Genomic DNA, 18,587 nt, shown 5'->3' on the forward strand with positions numbered 1-18,587 from the left:
TAAAAATAGAATTTTGTTAAATTTATATATTTTCACAAAACTTCCAAATTAGCACTTCCATGAAATTCACAGCTGTCACGTACTGTCAATTCAAGGCGGTTGTTTTGATATCGATATAGGGATGAGAGTATAAACACTTGATACAAATGTGTGCTCAGTCAACTCGGTGTGTTTGCTTTTAATCAAACTCATGTTTGAAAACATTCTTGCAACTTCAGCATTACTTAGTGGCAGCACAAAATCGACAAACTTTTGGAATTATACTGTTTAACATCAAACCAAAAACTTAATGTTGAAGTCCCATTTTTCCAATTTTGGAGATAGATATTTTTCCACTACATTTGTAATCTCGTTATTTCATCAGTGCTATACTTGTTTTTTTTTCATTTATAAAATATGAAAACCTTTGATGTTTTACAATTCTCAATGTGTTTTCAACCGAAAAGAAATCTATTTTGCTAATCGTTTCTATATTATGCGGCAAGCGTTCCCTTAATTACTGTATTAATTTAATTACGAAGTCGCGACATATATTACGTATCTTTCTTTCAATGAATTCGTCTAAACATTTATCTTATTTTTTAATTCGTATATATTCTTCAAAGGTATAATGAAAATAAGGTACGGGAGACAAAAATGTATTATAATCTGAAGTTAAAGGGTCGAAACTTTTAGAAGGTGACACTGCTGTTGCACAAGCTGGAAAGCAAATATACAACCTCATAACACAGTTTATCGATTAAAGTTTTTGTTATCAGTGGAGTACCGAGTTGCCACATCATACATAACAAAACAAATAAAATAAAACTTCGACACACATAAAACATTACAAATTTCATAATACGTTTTGCCGAAATAGATTTGGAGCCAAAAAGCGGCAAACATTTTAAAAAGGGCCAAAAAAAGAGCTAGGGGCTAAACCGGAATTTTTGGAGCTAAACGAAAAAAAGGGCTAGATCTGGCTCCAAAAGCACCAAAATGGCAACACTGGTGCATACATGTATGTGGTGAAAACCCGAAGAGATCGGCCGCCGTCGATGCTAGCGCAAGCGACGACTGAAAAAATCGTTGAAAATTATCACGCTATTTGCAAAATAGCGGACTGGAACTCCGTATATATGTATGTACAACCGTATATGAAAATAACGGTAAAATATGCGGGTTTGGCTGGTGATATATAATTTTCAGGAAAAACTGAGAAATCTAAAGGGCCAATAATTAATGGTGACTAAACAGCTGATTGAACCTACCTTATGGAAATCAATGTAATCAATTAATCGTGCCATACAATTACGCTAACGCCATAACCATACCATTGCCAACCAATTGGTTTTTGGTTTCTCGCTAACTTATGTGCGTATTCTCACGATTCGCATGCTTTTTTGGTGGCTGTTTCAACTGAAGGAGCGTTCTTCGTTTGCAGTGTTTTGCTCAGGGATGCACCTTAACGTTAAGCTAATCGTTTATCAAAAAATTTCCACCGTTTCCGTTGAAACACTTCGAAATATTATCGATAAAGAAATTATCAAGATAAATTGTATCTCGCTTTTAACCGAAACGAAAAGCTTTCGTTAACGTTAAAAACGCTAACAAAAACGTGATACATTATGTTTGAATTGTGCTGGCAATGCTATAGCCATGGTGAAGCCGTAAGGTGGTAACAACGAGCGCACACACACACACAAACTCCATGTATTTTGTTTGTATAATTCGTTGGTGGGAAGTCAAAAATACTCTGAGAAATGTTCGTACTGTCAAAATTCATGAGAAAAGTTGCAATCAGCTTGGCTAATGCTTTCACCTTTAATGACTCCGCCATCAATCAGCTTTGCCAGCATAGTTTGAAATTAATAATCAACATAAACGATTTGATTTCGTTTTGATATGGCAGAAAACGAAACGAAATCATTTCGTTAATTTGACGTTCTTAACGTTAATAAACGAAACGAAATGACTTTGTTTCGTTTATTAACGTTAATTATCGTAACGAAAAAATATCGGTTCGTTGGTTAAGCATGCCTGGTTTTGCTTTAGCAGGCTTGTATGCGCGCCTTTCTTGTCCCTTCTTTGCGGGGATATGCACACCACTTATGGTATTCTGATAAATTGTAATTGTTGGATGAAAAGTTGTTGTTGCTGCTGCTGATGTTGCCGCAAATAACTCCTCACGGAATAACTCCTCAAAAAATAACAATTATATTGAATTTCCGCTGCTATTGACACGCACTTAAATATTTAAAAACACTGTGTTGGTTCGCAAAATGGTCGCTTTAATAATATTTAAACACTGTGTGCTTGTTGATGCCAAATTGATCGCTGTGATGAAAAAACAGATTGAATGACCAATGTCTTGGCCGGGCCACAGCTCAGGGATGGTGCCGGTCAAGATATAGTGCAAAAAAGGAAAAAAGTGGTATTAGAATTTTTAATTTAAATATAGATATCTTTATTCGAAATAAAGATTAAGTATAGTAATTAACTAATACATATATTTGTAGGTTACCTTTTTGATGATTCTGGAATCGCCGGTGGGATACGTCCGTACACGTTGATGTTAAAAATCCAAGAAGCCAATAACAGAATGTGTTAAGCCCGCTTGCCAGTCGAACTGTTTATTTATTCCTGCGATGTTTATTTGCATAGTTAACATAAACGGTTCGACTGGCTCTGTTAAAAAATATAAAGCGAATGCGAGGGCGACCCAATATGTTTTAGAGTTTGGGCTGTTGGCCTAAACAACCAGCTTGGTCACAAAAGCCATTAAATGAAAGTGAAAACTTTTAAACTTGAATTATTAATGTAATGGGAACTTTTTGCACAATTTTGGTCGTGAGCACACGTGAACGGAAAAATTTCGAATGAAGAAGAAATATAGAGATGACAAAAGAGAACTGTGCTTTTGTTATTGCATTGCCACTGTTTCAAATTTGGCTCGCAAGGACCAATGTTTAACGCTGATTGGAATACTATTGCGCAGGATATCTTTATACACACACGCAAGGGTTCAACGACAGTGGGGGAGTTGGATAATTATGTGAATTACAAACTTACGTGAGTGTTTGGATACTTTCCTTTACTATGAGGTTGTTTGATGGTGACTTGCTTTTGGATATATTGTGGATTGATGATAACTTGGTTGAATCAGGTTTCACGTGATGTGTTAGATGTCCTTTGATCGTACTGCTTGGTTAATCCAGATAATTTGTAGGTGATTAGTATACTTATTGATCCGGTGGCTAGGTCGATGTACGCTGATAGTAACAGGAAAAAACAACTCGTATTTATAGGATATATTATTGATGGAAGGCAACTCAGGCATACGACGACTGGAAGTATTGGATGGCAACTCCAGTCTACTTTACAGCCAGGGTTGTATGAGCGCAAGTCATACAACTAGTTAGGTGAACGCAAGTCACAGGAGGAGGTGATCGCAAGTCTCAGGTGGAGTTGGATGACAAAAAGTCAATTAAGGCTGCCCCCTTGCACTTATGCAAGGCTAAACCGTTAAATAATATCTTCAGGTTGAAAGTTATTGATAATCTGATAAGTACGTATACTTCGATAGTGTGATTGTCGTAGTTTGTACAACTTTGAATAAATCGATGGTTGAATGATGAATTTCTGATGGCTGAATTTCCATCCCAGCCGTATTGATTTTGAGGATGATGATAATTGATTCCCGAAAATAGTTTCTGTAATTAAAGTCACTTTAAGTAAACTTCAAAGATATAATGTTAGGATGAATAATGATGCAGAAGTAGAAATGACAACAGAACAGAGAAAGAACTGGTATCTGTATTTAGGGAGATTTGGGGATTCCAATAGTTTGTATGTTTTTAGAAATAACCTTAGATAAATGGATTCTCCATATGTTTGGATGACTTTCCACTCGGGAGAGTAAAATTGTTTTTGAGATGGGAAGATTATATAAATGTTTGATGATGTGAGCCATTAGAAGAACTTCACACAGTTCCAGTATATATGTCCAGAGTTCCAGCGTATATATGCTGACTATATGCGGTATTTCAAAATTTGTTTTTGAAAAGCCATGATGAAAAATGAAAGAATAAAGATTGTGGGAAAGTTGAAATAAAATATATTAGCAATATAAATATCCTAATTTAACTTTTAATGGCGCTAGCAATCCTGCGGGGACAAGCAAATTCGAGTACGTGGAAATTATTGTTTTTTCCTTTCTGTATTTGCTCCCGACGATGTAATAGAAGAGGTGTCTTGTGATGACCGTTTGGCGTTAGATTGCAACTTTTCCTCAATAAAGTTTGTTTTTTCTCTAGGGGTAGACAGTAGAAATTTCTTGGTTTTTCGTCTGCAGTGGGATATGATGCAGTCACTTCTAATCCCCAGAAACGTTCCAGATGGAAGCTCAGATCCTCGTTTGAAATTGCATAGTTCGCATAATTATGAAAGGTATAACATTGTGTGGAGGTTAGTGGTCCGCTCAGATACCAACCAAAAACGGTATTTTGCGCAAGCAAACTTCCGAAAACTCCATGTCGTAGTTATTCCCTGTAGGAGGATGTGGGGTATTAGGTCACTGCCAATGACAAGATCAATGGGACCGGATTTGTAAAAATATGGATCCGCAAGATCTAAGTCCTGAATTTCCGAAAGATTTGATTTTCATAGTTTAAAGGAGGGAAGAAAACTTGTTACCTGTTTTAAGACGATGGCGTTTGTATGGATGCGTGTGTGATGAAGTTTCGATACTAACGTATCGACAGACACGATTAGCATTTTCTACTATTTTTCCGCCATCCCAGTCTTTATAAGTAGGTAGTTGTAAACGGTGCTGTATTTTTTTGGACACGAAGGTTTTTTGTGAACCTTGATCGATTAGTGCTCGTAGCCTGAAATTAGAAACCCTGTGTTCGATGCTCACTAGGGCTGTGGGAAGGAGGGCTTTTTCGTTGTTAGTGGAGAAATTAGCCTGCACTTCGGAGTCAGGTTTTTTGGAAGAAGGAGACTCAATTGCCCTCGGTTAGATTGAAGATTGGATGCCTGGACTCTTCGGAAGATTCGGTATGTATTAGATTGGTTGCATTTTTTGAAGGTATGTTAGGCGTGGCATTTGATTCGGGCTGGTTGGTTGCAGAAGAGTGTAACATTATGTGATAGTTTTTCTTACAGTGCAGACATCGGAAGGCACTGGGACAGTTGGTAGATGAATGGTTGTAAGCGAAGTAACTCGTGCAAAAACGGATATCTTTAACAAATTTTGTACGCTCCGGTACGCTCAGTTTTCGGAATTCGGGGCAAGATTTCAAGGGATGGCTGTCGTTGCACAGTCTGCAAGTAAACGCAAGTTTTTCTTGAGAGTGGATTTTATGCGAGGATTTCGATGGAAACGAAGTGCTTGATTTGTGCCTTTATATTCATGTAGACGTTCAACCACTTCGTAACGACTGGTAAGACACTGATTTATCTGGGACCAGTTAGGAAGTTCTTTTCTAGAGTCTAGCGACTGTTCCCACAGAGCAATGTTTCCTCTGGTAGCTTTGAGGAACATAATTAAATTAAAATAGGGTCCCACTCGGAAACGGAAATTCCTTGTGACTTTAGGATAACAAGACAATCATTGATGGTATTCTGCACCTTTTGAATTCCTTCGCTATTTTCCGAGGTAACTTGAGGAATGTTGAAAAGCAATTTCAATTACTTGTCTATTAAGGCTTGTTTGTTTTCGAATCGGGCTTTTAGTGCTCCCCATGCTAATGAGAAATTGTAATCGGACAAAGGGTATTGCTTTAAAATCGCGTCTGTCTTTCTTCGAGTCTTATTTCGCAAGTGATGCGAATTTCTGTGCTGGAGTCAAGTTAGGATGGTTGACATAAACGGCCGTGAGCATATCACGAAAGGATGGCCACTCCTCATAACTACCGTAAAAGATTTCGGTATCACACGGTGCCACCTTGAGACACGGTACCGAGTTGGGATCGAAAGGCAGAGACTGACGGGAGGTAATACCTGGATTCCCACGGAGGAGTTTTAATTGATCCAATATATTTGATTTACAGATGTAGAAAGAGTCAATACAAAGCTGAAATTTTCACTAGCGTTGGTGACTAGTGTAAATAGCAACAACCTGGAATATGCACTTTATAAAATTTAGAATTCTTGAGTTTTATTAATGAAGAGGAATCTTTTTACAATTTTGAGAAGTTAGTTGAAAGAAAAGGGGTAATATCCGAGTGCAAATAGCTTGGATATGTGTTGAACTTTGTCAACCAATAAATATTTGTATGTGTATACATCTATGTAAAACCAAACAGATCGGCCGCCTGGCGCAAGCGATGACCACGAAATTGATGGAACTGAGGCACGCTATTTGCCGAATAGCGGACTGGAACTCCGTATATATGTATACACAACCGTATATGAAAATAACGGTAAAATATACGTGCTTGGCTGCCGCTATGAATGCACTTTCTCCAAAAAAGAAAAAATGAATTTCCACTTACGTGCGTATGCGGACAGTCGTCGCTGCTCTTTAGAGCTCCTTTTTTTGATTTTTGGGTAAGTTTTTCTTTGGATGAAAGCTAACAATGATTTTCGCGCAAGGCGGCTTGTAAGGCAAAATGGTAATTCGGCAATATAATGCGTATTCAAGTTGCAATTTTGGCAACTCCACTTCACATTTACACGACGTCCAAATATTGCGTACAAGTCATCATAAAACGGACACATTTTTTTAATATATTCTTCAACACTTTTCACATCTCCACTTTCAAGCAATCCTGCACCTATTTCTCCCTTCCATTTCATTGCGGACGAAAATCTAGTTTTAAGGTGTCTCATTTTTGTGCGCTTAACATCCCATTTGATGCTGCATAAATTTGATGAATTCTGCGTAATGCGCTCATAGAATTTTTGACCAGTTGGTTTCTATAATAAGTTTATCACATTTTAAACAACCTGTTATTGAAAAATGCAAAAGTATTACCTCGAACTCTTCCGGATTAGCCTTTACATTTTCCACTACATCCGCGAGGAAATCTTTGGTTTGCTGTTCTGTTCACCGAAGAGTGCCATTTATACGACCACGTTTTTTCTGTAAATACGGGTATATTATGCATTTATTTTGTTGTTAGTTATTGCAAGAATATTAAAGTTGAATACACTTCATCCATTTTGGAGAAACTAAAATTAAAAAATCACGCTTTTGTGTGAATTGCTTTGGTGATCAGCTGATATTGATTTGCGATAATATGCCATGGATGCCACTCAAAACAGCCTCGCATAGTTGCCATTACGTCGCAACACAAATTCCATACGAAAATGAGCTGATGAGTTGCAACTTTGCCATTTTGCGACGTTTGCAACGAATGCAATAAGTATGCGACAATAAATGAGTCCCCATACTGTTCTTTTGAGTTAGATACTCGAATATAAAAGAAGTACAATTTATTTTAATGGTAAGCCACTTATGTATATTATTCTTCACTACTTTTTTGTTGCGTGTCAATGCTAGCGGGCGCGTAACTACAATGAATTTGTCTTTACAAATTTTCACTATGCCGTTATATCATTCCATTGGGAATGACAGCATTGCCAGCCCACTAACAATATTGAATTCTTTTAACTTGCGTTGCCATATCGATAGTGGTGCCATTACACTTTCTTTGGTTTTTCTTTTGTTGGATGTGGTGGAGCTAATGCTGAGAATGGTTGCTCCGTGTTTGGTAACCAGATGAAAAATGGTAGATGCTTTGTAGATGGTATACTTAAAACGAGTCCGGTTGGTTGGTCGATGTAGGTTGTTCGCACAAGTAAATAGCAAGAGACCGTTATTTTGTATTGCTCTAGTATTTATAAGAAAAATATGATTGATGGAAGGAAACTCGAACAATGTTGACTGGAAGCACTGGATGGCAACTCCAGTCTACTCTACAGCCAGGCTTGTAGGAAGGCAAGTCATAACTAGTGAGGTGAACGCAAGTCGCCGGAGAAGTGATCGCAAGTCACTTAAACAATTATAATTCATTCTTTTAATTTTATTGTGCTGCTCACCATCGTTCACGGTTTGACTCAATTTCTGAGCTTCGGAGCTAAGGCACCGGGGGGGTCCTGTGGGCGTGATGCAAATAATATATCACACAATGGCTGTTTAAGCCCAGAAATGAAAACTCTAAGAGCATCAGTCTTGTTCGTCAACAAAGTCAATTCCTTTTCGACTTCATCGAAATACGCAAGTACACTTGAGTTACCCTGAGGCAAGGTGGAAAGTTCCTGTTCTATTAGGTATATAGGACGTTTGTCCGCATATGTAAAGTGGCGATCCATAATGGCATCGAAATTCAAGACAGTGTTAAATGATGTTTCTTATTATTCCTACTGCCTGGTAGTGTCTTGAGCTGCCTTAATAGTTTTTGAAAACTTCACAAGCCATATAAGCATAGGGCCGCCAGGTCCCCCTGGGGCAAACCCGGGAAACTTTGAAAATTCAAGAAATTACAACCCCCCCTTCCCCACCCCCCCCCCCCCCCCCCCGCCCCCAAAAAAAATTTACATATTTTTATTTACGCACATAACTATTATTTTTATTTACACAACCAAAAATAAAACCGTAAAGAAATGATATACCTTCCAGGTACTCTAAAAAAGCTAATCACAACTACAAATCAAAATAAATTCTTCTAAAGTGGTTCATATAAATAAGTAGGTACATATGTATCTATGTATGTATGTTTAAATACTAGGTTTCGTGAATGGAACATTTTTTACATAAGTATAAAAGGATAAAATTAAACAGACATATATTTTTCGTTGCGCAGAACTTGTTCCAAAACTTCTGGCTTATTTTTAATATAATTGTAAAATTCTGTGCAAGTCAGTCTTAAGTTGAATTTGCATTGAATAATACTCTCTAAGGTACTGATATTCAACGAATTTCTTTCCTTTGTCCATTGAGATGAAATAAGAGAAAAAATTCGTTCCGCATTAGCATTATGACCAGGTATCGCATATAAATATTGAACTATTTTAAGTAAATTTTTTCTCTCTCCTTTTCTTTAGTTTTGTTTAAAAAATCCAGCCATTTTTCATTTAGATTTTTACATTTAAAATCATCAGTTTGACTTTCTATAAATTGCTTTAAATATATTACCTCTTCAAAGCAGTCATCAGAAATTGTTATATTTTTTTACTTAAATACGTTACAGTCATTTGGACTTCTTGCCAAGTTGGTTTATTCTCCAAAGTTATCCAACTAAAAACGCTATATTCATTGAAATGGACACTCCACTCTTCCAAGTAACTATTTGCTACATCAAAAAACCTATTTACATCATCTTCAAAATCTAAAATTCCCCCTGCGTATATATCGCCTCTCTTCTTTAACTGCTCTAAGATAATTGTTGCTTGGTTTCCTATAAATTTATTTTCATGTCTGACCTTTAAACTTTCTTTAGTTTCATTTAGTAGTTTTTGCACTTCGATAATTGATATAGCCGATTTTTCAAGTTTCTTAATTTGTTTTTCAAATAAAAACGATTGGCAATGAATAAATGACATGTACACTTCGGATAAAGCATTCTTGAAAAAGTCCGTAATAACTTTAGGAGCATTCTTTTCATTCGAAAAAAAGTTTTTTAGCGGATTCCACATTTGCAAAATTCTTTCTATTGCAGGTACCAGTGAGAGCCACCGTGTTTTACTATAAGAAAGAATTGATCTGTACATTGTGTCCGCATTATCACAAAAATCTTTAAGCCGCTCCGTTCGCACAGTGAATATCGAAAAGTATTTATATATCTTAAATATAACAGACTCTACATCTATTGACATTACATCCACTGCACTAGAAATTGCATTGTGAAGTATATGAGCAGGGCAACCTACGCCCTCAATGCTTTTCCCTGAAACTTCTTTTAATTTACAAAATATATTATTTAGTCCCTGTCTTTTTCTTCCACCAAAGTTGATATTGGTATTATTAGCACCAAAAGCTACAAGGTTTTGTAATGGTATTTTGTGATGATTTAATGTGTCTACACAAAATGACGCTACAGAATCTGCAGTTTCATTAGGTAAATTTGTGAGTTTTAATAATTTTACTTGTAAACCTTCTTTTTCCGTGAAAAAGTGAACAAGCAATGGAAACATTTTTCGGCTTTGTGGTTGTTGGCGTCCGTTGAAATTCCATAAAAAGGCACATTTTTTATTAAAATATCTACAAAGTTTGCTACTGAATGCGGAGCCAAAACATTTTTGATTAAAGCTGGTTCTTTGGTCCTGCAAACTGATTGCTTTGCTGCTATTTCCGAATCAGGATACATGAGCGCATTTAGTTTTGTAGTGCAATCTATTGAGCTGAAGGACTGATGGTGATTAATAATCTTAAATGCATTTGTTAGCTCAGCGGCGGAGATCAGCTGCCTCTTTGCTGTATTTGGTTTTACAAAAAAAGGAGAAATTTCTTTTGAAGTAGACGCCTCGCATAACCTTGATTTGTGCTTGGAACTGCCGATATGATCAAGAATATCTGAGCGACCACAGTGACCAATGGCAATAAAACAATCGCAAACTGTGCACAACGATTCATGTTCACTTCTCCCACGTTTCGTAAAAGACCATTCCTCTGTGTATGAGATAAGGAATTTACATTTCCTTTTTGGCATTTTCTAAAAGTGGTTTAATGTATTATAAACATATCTATTTTATAAATTTTGTGAGAAAACTTACAATGAAATCAGAAACACTCAACTCGAAGAACCAAATACTTAGCGCAAAACAAAAACAGCTGTAGCTAATTAGGAAGAACACTTTACATCGATAATCGATATATGTATACTTTGTAATGTGCAACTATCTAGCGATGCTAGAGTTTTACAATTGAAGTCGGTAGTTGGTACTTTTATTCAGACTAGTTGGAGCGGCGCATTATAAGCAAACCAAATAGTTGGTAGATTTCATGGCTCCTTACAATCGATTAGATTTAAAAACCGGGACATTTTAGGGTTGGACCGGGACACCGGGACAAATGGCCTAAAACCGGGACATGTCCCGGAAAACCGGGACGTCTGGCAGCCCTATATAAGCAGCTTGACGCCAGGACACGTAGGTGCTAATCCTTACTTCAAACTCTGGAAGTGCTTTTGCCAAATCCAATGGTTCTTCACACCGGGTATTTGGGATTATTTTTACAAGTTTGTAAACAATTGTCGAAAAAGTGGCAAATTTTTTTTGTTAATTCTCCTATTTTTTGATCAAAGGTTTCCCTTTGCTGTTCAAGTGCTGCGTCTACGGCAGCTTTCATAATAGCTGTTATTTGGTCAGCGTTCATTTTTTGAATAGTTAACGTCCTGAGCTGAGTCTCTAAATCAATAATATCAATATGTATTCATAAACTCAACCTTTTCACAAAAAAAAATTTATCAAAATCGTTTCTTCTTTCCTTTACATTTTTACAAATAATTTATTCCTAAAGTCATTCCTTCGCTTGTGATGTGGTTGAGTTGGATGTGATGATTTCCTGTTAGATTGCTTGTTCTTTCAATTTGTTTGTTCTGAGACTCGGTTGGTGGTAATTAATGTAATAAACGTCACTTTTTATTTTACTATCCTCTTCTGTAGGCCTTGCGCGAGTTACGTCTTTATGGTAGACGTTGGGCAGGATACTTACTTTCGATAAACCGCAAACAAATAAAAACGTTAATTTATGTTATTGTAGTTTTAAAATTCTTTATTCGAGTTTAAAGAATTGCAGGATTCAAAATACTTGATATTATTATTACTATTAGTAAGCGATCGAGACCGACAGGTCGTTTTGATTTCCGGGCAACAACTGCCTTTTCAATATTCTACAATTAGCTAAACTGGGATGGGTACTACACCACTCACCTGTTGTCCAGATACTTCTGCTGCGAATTCGGAGATGGCGATGATGTGTTTGTGATGGCGATATTATGATGGCGATGGCGGCGACAGCAGATTCTGCTCCGATATCTTGCTGGAGGTTGTGGTATGCCCAATCAACTTCTTCTTCAGTGCAGTAACATTGAAATTTCAGATGGTTATTTTATGAAGTCTGGGGGCGTGCTAGTAGCCAAGCGCCTTTACTTAACAAATTTTGCACACAATCAATGCAAACTGAACTTGCCACTTACGTATTTATAACTAGTGAATGGTTCCCTTTTTCTACAGTTTGAACGGTATAGGGGGCATTCCACATAAATCGCGTGTAGCGCTCAGCTGAAGTATTTTGTTAGGTGAGCGAATAAGCGGTTGCGCGTGTTTCATTTCATTAACTAAGAATTTTGCGGATGCGCGAAAACGGCATTTACACTTCTGGTTGCAACAAGACTCCCAAAATATGCCAACGGTTTCTATGTTTGCAGAATATTCTGTGGGAATGGAATTTATGTAATGTTTTGGATATGTGGAGAAGTTCATAAAATATTGAGTTAACTTCTATTCTCATATTGTTTCTTAGAACAGCTCACTTAATTCAAAAACCCGATTGACACAAGAAAAAATTGCATTGGTGGTTTTATGGTAGTAGAATTTTACAATTTTGTTTACAAGAAACTACAATACACTTACAAATATTCTGTATCGCAAACGAGTCTTTATTTACACTACTTTTGTAGTACTACTTATGTTTATAAAATAATGAATTTCAATTGTTAATACTAAATTTTTATTACAATATTCCTTTCTGAAGGCCTTGCGCGCAACTTACAGAATTACAGTTTTTGTGAGGTACTCCGATTTATGTGCTTCAGTACAGTAATAAAAGTTTTCATGCCAGATTTGCTATATTTAGCAAATATAACACATGTTTTGCCACTTTCAGAAAAAATATTCACCTTTTTTTTCTAGGTTTAAATAAAACGAAACCTTTTTAATAGGGTTTAGTTAATATAATCTTTCTTTTTAATTTAGTATATATTAAATTCACACAACACTTTAGTTTTCCTCTCAAACTTATTTAATTTTTTATGTTCTGCAACTCAACAAGTAAAAGGCAATCAAAGACTTAAATGTTAGTTGTGGCGGAAGAGCTTAACACAAAAAGAGAGTTTCCTGTATTCCAATTAGAAATAACATTGTTGTTTACAGTGAAAGAGCTAAATGAGGATATGGTTTTCGCTCTTTTTTTTCTTTTTTCTAACGATTAAGTTATACATATTTTAACATAGTTAGAGCAATAGCTTTTACCAGTAACACTCAACAGTTTAACGTTAACATGATTTGAAGCTAGAATTTGAGTGTAAAAGAACTGAGAATGATGATAATAACCCACCGGCGAAAGTGTGCATTACGAAATCCAATACTTCTCAAACACTTCGAATGCAGCTTACCTTCCAGAATCAATTACAATCAATGTTACTTTGCCATAAGCATGGCCGCTTTGTGGACAGAACTGATTACTTACATCATTACTGGTAATGGAGTAAGTAAACGATCTCCGAACAATATTCGGATGTTTATTACTCTAAGGCACACCTTTCTGAAATTGTTATCGGCATTGTAGAGAGGTCATCCACATAACGATACACGCTTTCTAAAGGGTAAGGAACCTTATAATACAGCCACTATACCAATTCGTGTACTTGTAATCGAAGTGGTAGAGTATAGTCAGCACATTGCAGTTGAGAAATTAACAAATTTATGTGAAATAATTCATAAAAAAATTTTCAAAAAACTAAAGTAGCAACTACATTTCATACTAGATATTATGCATACACATACATATGGGGGGCGCCCACAAACCTAACCTACATATATACATACTCTTTCTTATAATTAAAAAAAAAACTGAAATGAAAAAATGTCAAAAGGATAAAAGTAAAAAATAAAAAACGAAGTCCATATTATGCACATATTTTTCTTATGAGTATATCTTTACTAATTTGGTGACTTTTTCCCATCATTCGTTTTTTATTGTCTGTATTCCCAGCACTTCCAATATTTTCCTTATTTTTAAGATGTTAAATTTTATTATCGTACTTTCGTTTCGCTAAGCGACCCTTTTGCGTTTTGAATGCTTGTCGTGTGTTTTGTTTATATAAGCGCTCATTGGTGCCATCAACTTTTAAAGCATCTGTAAATTAAACCAAAAAAAAAAGTAATAAAAAAACATAGGCATAGGTACATACTGCTGTGTTAACTTAAATAATACATAAAATCATAATTTTTCAGTACTTCACAGAACTTATAGTCATGCTTGCTGGAACTCCACAAAAACGATCTACATGTACATATATATGTAAAAGAATGAACATGTATTTTGCACGAACCTTCACGAAGTTTTAAAATCTCTATTACGAAGAATGCATAGAAATTTCTTCATTACAAGTCAGCATACAATCTAAGTGAATGTAATACATTACTTGTAAGGGTTTCGTAATGCATAACGTGGAAGGATCGCAGACTCATTTCGCCGCTGGGAAGTGATGGTAGCAGTCGTGTAACATACTCATGATGTTAAGAGAGTATGTTACTCGCGCACTCCGATATTTGCGGTTACATTACTATAACTCTCCTCTAAATCAGTGGTCTTCAGAAAGAGATCACCTAAATTGAGGTTGTATTAGTGTATTAGACAAAAAATTAATATGTGTTGGTGGCATTCCACTGAAAAAAAATTTTTTTTTAAATATTTTTTTTATATTTTTTTTAATCATTCGAATGTACTTTTAAACAAACTAAAGCCTGTACTGAAAAAAACTTTTGTTTTAAGGATGGTTCTTTTAAATTTTGGTTATACATTTCATAGTTAGATTTTATGGTGTATGGTTCTGTGACCAAATTAAAATTAAAATGCTTCCTGCATGCTAAAAATAGTTTGTTTTTTAATAATAAACACAGATATTATAAATAAATTATGTTGATTTCAAGTGAAAAAAATTTATTTTACAGCCAAAAATCAACAGCATTATTTACTTTTCTTTTAAAAATATCACTATCAAAAAATGAATGGCCCACTTCAGATATTTTGAGCCAATAGTCAAAAACGTAAAGAAAGTTTTAAATCGCTATTTGCTTATGTTATGAAATTCGATCAATTCATCAATTTCCATTTCTTTATTATAACACTTTATTTTGAGCAACATCTCTAAGTGCTTGTCAGTTAACTGGTTTCGATATTTAGATTTTATTTGAGACATTGCCGAAAATGTTGACTCGCATATATATATGTTGTAGAAAACATTGAATACATATTTAGTATTAAGTCCCTAGTGGCACCATATTTGCTAGGGCAAATATTTAAAAAAAAATTAATACCGATTTTCAGGGGAATAGAATAATCACCCCTCATCATAATTAGTTCCGCTTGAATGTTTAAAGGTATATTTTCTATAGAACATGTCAATGGGTTATTGTAAATCTTAACGACCCATTGCATTGAAAATACATCTTTAAATCTACAGTCAAAGTTTGCTATAAGTTTAGCTATTTCTTCTCTGAATATATCTAGTTGACCTGGGTTTGGAAATTTTGAATATATTACGGAAACTTTTTGAAAGTTACTAAAGTTTTGGCATATTATCTGATCTTTAAAAATTACCAATTTTATGGAAAACTCATTTACGGCATAGACTAATTCACACATGTTTTTATTTTTGCCCTGTAAAACTAAGTTCAAATTATTTATATGTAGGGTAATGTCTGTAACAAAAGCTAGTTGTAATAAATATTCGGGGCATGTAATTGCATTAAGTAAATGTATATCTTTTGACGAAGCCTCAGCCTGCATAAAAATAGCTATTTCTTCTCTAAGGCCAAACAGACGATCTAAACTTTTTCCTCGACTTAGCCATCTTACTTCTGTAAATGACAAAATATCCTTATATTCCGCTTCTATTTCTTTCAAAAACTCTTTCAGCTTCCTATGTTTAAGAGTATTGTGTCCACCCCTTAGCCGATTAATTATTTTTACAGCGGTTGCCATTACTTCAACAAGTCCAAGGCATTTAGCAAATAGAGCTTGTTGATGAATTATGCAATGAAAGGTGGGAACATTTATTTCAGCTCTTATTAGGTGTCCTACAAAACCACGCTTACGGCCAACCGAAACAGATGTACCATCCGTACACACAGCTGATAATATATTTTTATCTATCAATGATAAAACATTGCGCTCGAAAGATTCATAAATTTTTTCGCCTGTAACGTTACCATGGAAGGAATGGAGTTTTAAAATCTCTTCAAAGGAATTAAAGGAATCGTCTACTGTTCTTATACATATTATCATTTGACTAGTATGGGAAATATCGACGCTTTCATCAAAACAAACCGATACATATTTAGCATTTTTTATTCTATCGTTTGTCTCCTTTTGTATATAGTACCCCATATTTTCAGAACGTCGAGTTATTGTGGCGGAGGACAAACGAAGTTCTTTAATTATATCTTCCATTTGTTTTCATTTCCAAAGAAAGAAAGAATTGAAAGACATTTCTTTAAAAAATACCCCATTTTCGAAAGGGCGGCCTTTCTTTAGCGTTAGCAAAGCGTATGTTGCCTTCAATTGACTATTTGCCAAAGAACTGACATCTTCATTAGGGGTTTTGTATAAAATACTATATTTTTATCAGTTCCTCTTACTAAATGAAGGTTTGAATGACGAGCATTATAATGGTGCTGAAGATGAAATTTATCTTTACATTTAAGTATTTGATTGCATACAAGGCACTCAGCATCGTTAAAAATTTTTAAACAAAAAAAAATCGTTTTCCATCTCGTGAAATAAGAAAAGAAAGGGTTTGTTACACTCAGTGTATCAGTTAAATTGAATCAAGCGACATCAACCTGCTTCATTCAATGTTTGCATGCAACTAAATACAATTCTTTGCTCTTCTATAACTCAAACAAAATTTGGCTTACATAAGGCCTTATAATAAAATACCACTTGCTCTATTATGGCTTTAATGTAAGGTTTATAAGACAATTAAAATCCGTCTTACATAAGGCATTACAAAAAGATAATACATCGAGAATAATTACCTAATAGTAAGGCTTATGGACCACATAGAATCAGGAATATTATTCCATATTTTAACCTTATTATAAGGCTTATCGCATTAATAAATTCAGGTTTATATATTCTCATATTGTTTCTTAAAAATGATCACTGGATTAAAAAACTCGATTGACACAAGAAAAAATTGCATTGCATGTTTTACAAGAAACTACAGTACTCTTCACACTAATATTGAATAATGGAAAAGATTCTTTATTTACACTACTTTGGTAGTAGTACTTGTATATTATAGTAGTAATATTATAAGGCTCATAACTCAAACAAAATAAGGCTTACATAGGGCCTTGTAATAAGATACCATTTGCTGTATTATGACTTTAATGTAAAGCTTATAATATGATTGAAATCAGCCTTACATAAGGAATTATAATAAGATGATACATTGAGAATAATACCCAAATTATAAGGCAACAGGACCACATAGAATCAGGAATATTATTCCATATTTTAACCGTATTATAAGGATTATCGCACTAAAGAAATCAGAGTTGTCTGTTCTGATTTTGTTTCTTAAAACTGCTCACTGGATTAAAAAACTCGATTGACACAAGCAAAAATTGCATTGCATGTTTTACAAGAAACTACAATACACTTACAAGTATTCAGTATAGCAAAAGATTCTTTATTTACACTACTTTGGTAGTAGTAATTATATATTTATATATGTTAGTAGTACTTATATATTATAGTAGTATTATTATAAGGCTCATAACTCAAACAAAATAAGGCTTACATAGGGCCTTGTAATAAGATACCATTTGCTGTATTATGACTTTAATGTAAGGCTTATAAGATGATTGAAATCAGCCTTACGTAAGGAATTATAATAAGATGATACATTGGGAATAATACCCAAATTATAAGGCAAATGGACCACATAAGATCAGGAATATTATTCCATATTTTAACCTTATTATAAGGATTATCGCACTAATGAAATCAGGTTTGTCTGTTCTGATTTTGTTTCTTAAAACTGCTCACTGGATTAAAAAACTCGATTGACACAACAAAAATTGCATTGCATGTTTTACAAGAAACTACAATACACTTACAAGTATTCAGTATAGCAAAAGATTCTTTATTTACACTACTTTGGTAGTAGTACTTATATATTTATATATGTTAGTAGTACTTATATATTATAGTAGTATTATTATAAGGCTCATAACTCAAACAAAATAAGGCTAACATAGGGCCTTGTAATAAGATACCATTTGCTGTATTATGACTTTAATGTAAGGCTTATAAGATGATTGAAATCAGCCTTACATAAGGAATTATAATAAGATGATACATTGGGAATAATACCCAAATTATAAAACAAAAGGACCACATAGGATCAGGAATATTATTCCATATTTTAACCTTATTATAAGGATTATCGCACTAATGAAATCAGGTTTGTCTGTTCTGATTTTGTTTCTTAAAACTGCTCACTGGATTAAAAAACTCGATTGACACAAACAAAAATTGCATTGCATGTTTTACAAGAAACTACAATACACTTACAAATATTCAGTATAGCAAAATATTCTTTATTTAGAACGAGCTAAAAAATTTAAAAAAAATATCTTTTTAC

This window comes from Eurosta solidaginis, chromosome 1, assembly GCF_040869045.1.
Source record: "Eurosta solidaginis isolate ZX-2024a chromosome 1, ASM4086904v1, whole genome shotgun sequence".
Taxonomy (NCBI): Eukaryota; Metazoa; Arthropoda; class Insecta; order Diptera; family Tephritidae; genus Eurosta; species Eurosta solidaginis.